Raw genomic sequence first — 2,867 nt, forward strand, 5'->3', positions numbered from 1 at the left:
ATATATATTATAAACTAAAGGATTATTTTTGAGCATGGAGAATAAACGTTAAGTTAATTTTTTTGGCAGAAATAGAAATTTTGGAAATAGAAAAATAGAAAATTATAAAAATTTATTTTCATAAGTGAAAAGCTGAAAAGAAAATAGGAAAATCTTCAAAGAAGGAGCTCTGTTTAAATTTCAAAATAATCTGGAAACAATGAAATTGAACAGACTTCTGTCAAATGTGCACGACATGAGCTTTGCAAACAGGATATTATAAATTGTATAATTAGACAGATTTAATTACTGAAAAAATAATGATGATGAGCAAGAAAATTATTCTCACCAAATGTAAAATGTGAACGGGTCAGATAAAATCTCTTCATATTCATTACTAAAAGAAGATTGATTTTTTGATCAAACAATAAGATTGAAAAGAGTAATTCTTATCAAATCCATAACAAGAAGTGAGAGACACAGCTCCAGCCGGCTAGAAGATGAACAAAATGATATTCATGAAATTGGTAAATTGGGCAAGAAAGATGAAACCTCATCAGATCGTTTTGATAACGTGTGAATATTTCTAGCAGACACACTCTGTGATTCAAATTGATGATTCTGATTTTCTCTGTTGGTAAGCCTGACAGAAAATTTAGTATTTCATATTAAAATTATTTCAAGTGGAAAAAGAGTATAGAAAGCAATTTTTATATTTTAAGTGTAAAGACAATGTATTTTGTAACTATTTTCGTATTTTATAGTGTAGTTTTGGCTAAGATGATTTCTGTGGTTGGAAACATTCAAGTTGTTCATCGTAAGCACGTAAAACATACTTGAACATAAAAATCACACGTGTGCAATTAATGCCATGAAAAAAAGTCTGAATAAACAGCAAACAATCAGCAGCGTTTAGGAAAGACATGTGAACATCGAATTACCGTGAGGTAACATTTTCAAAAAGTAATATTATGTGTCTAATATTTAGAAAGCATGATCATATGTTTTTTTTTGTGATGTCACTAGTACAACATTTAGAGGAAACAATAGAATTTTCCTAGTTTTGTAGAAATGATTTTAAAATTAGGTGATAGAATGACTGAACTTCAAATACACACAGAAACATTAAAGCATATGAACATTATCAGAGATGGACTATTCAGATGAAATCTATATTTTAATGAATACTAAAGAAAGTATACTAAATATTTTAAGAAGTAAATATTACCCATTTCAACTAGATTGTGCCTCGGGCAAATGTTCCGTCCAAGGACTAACGTTTATGGTTTGTAGTGTTAATCACAAGAAGAGAGAACACGGGGAAATTAAAATTAGCGGCTATGTCATTGGTTTTAAATTTATCGTAAAATGTGTAGGTTTTGACTTAAAGAAAAGGTGAGGAGAACAACTTTCAGGTTTTGGCATTCATTTAAAAGGTAGTTTAGTGCCTATGGTACAGGCAGTACTCATGTCGTTAGAGAAGAGTTCGCAAGCCGGTATTTTGGCTAAAAATCTGTTTGTTACTAAGAGCCACGACTCATTTATACCCACAGTGGTAACATTTTTGGAGCAATGAATGCAATAATTACATATGCTATTTTCTGGATCTTCCCCAAAATAGCATTGCTTATCAAATTTGACCTTTAAATCAAATTAAGTGTTAGAGAAATTAGATTTAATTTAGACAAGCGAAAAAGTTTACTGGAAGAGTGAAGTAAAACAGCAGATGATTCTCAAATCAAATGTTAATACGCTCGGTCATCAGCGCCCAATAAATTAATGTCGAATCTATGCTATACACAGTTGTTGGGTACAAACTATTGGATGCTAATGATCTGAAGCAAAAAGCTTACAAAGAAACTAAATCTAAATTTAGATATTTTGCTTTTAGGATTCAAGTAGTTTTGAAAATATTACTTTAGAGAGAAGTGGGTTCTGCTCATGTGAGACCTGGAAGACGACATGTCAGTAGAATTCGAAAACTGGATCCAGGAAATGAAAATGCTCCCATGACGATGAAGAAGTCTGCATCGATGACTGCGAAACTCCTGTCCATTGTGAATCTTGATACGATCTCGTCTGAAAAAGGATTTGAGCAGATGCAGCAGCACTCTGTCAGTCTGGGTTGTCTTTATGATGTCCCAGAATTGACCAAGTTCAAGGAAGATTTCAAGAAATTCAGTTAATAATGAAATAAATTAAGCCAATGACGAATTAAGGAATTCATTGATTATGTCATTTTACAACTTTTTTTACATAAACTTTTAATTATAAAGTCTTTTTATTTTATTTTATATTTTATTTTATTTTACTTTTTTTATTTTTAAAGACTACAGCACCTGGTCTTCCTAGGTGGTCTCTCATCCAAGTACTAACCAGGCCCGACCCCGCTTAGCTTCCGAGATCAGACGAGATCGGGCGTGTTAAGGGTGACATGGCTGTAGACTGTAAAGTATTTTTAGAGTTACAGGAGACTTGTGAAGATAATACAGAGAACTTCCATATACCCTAGACTCAGCTTTCCCTATTATTAACATCTTACATTAATATGGTATATTTATCATAGTTAATGAACCGGTCTTGATATATTATTATTAACTAGAGGCCATACTTCCCTCAAATTGTCTAAGTTTTTGCCTAAGGCCTTTCTTTCTGTTCTAGGGACCATCTAGGATACCACATTACATCTACTCCCCACGCTTCCTTAGGCTCTGCTGTTTCTTCAGACTTCCCTTGTTTTTGATGACCTTGACAGTTCTGAGGGATGTTCTGGTATTCTGTTGCATGTCCTTCATTTGGGATTTGTCTGATGGTTTTCTCATGATCATTCTGGGGCTATAAGTTTTGGGGAGAAAGAGGGCATACATACCGTATCAGGGGTCCACAAG

General features: G+C 33.0%; 1 non-coding gene across 1 annotated transcript; it reads right to left on the reverse strand.

Moving 5' to 3' along the window:
• Positions 1-2,306: 2,306 nt before the first annotated feature.
• On the reverse strand, positions 2,307-2,425 carry LOC112484119. Its single transcript, XR_003047894.1, has one exon. It is a non-coding gene; the product is annotated as a 5S ribosomal RNA (ribosomal RNA).
• Positions 2,426-2,867: the final 442 nt, after the last annotated feature.

Source organism: Pteropus alecto, unplaced genomic scaffold (genome assembly GCF_000325575.1).
Source record: "Pteropus alecto unplaced genomic scaffold, ASM32557v1 scaffold137, whole genome shotgun sequence".
In the NCBI taxonomy this organism is placed as follows: domain Eukaryota; kingdom Metazoa; phylum Chordata; class Mammalia; order Chiroptera; family Pteropodidae; genus Pteropus; species Pteropus alecto.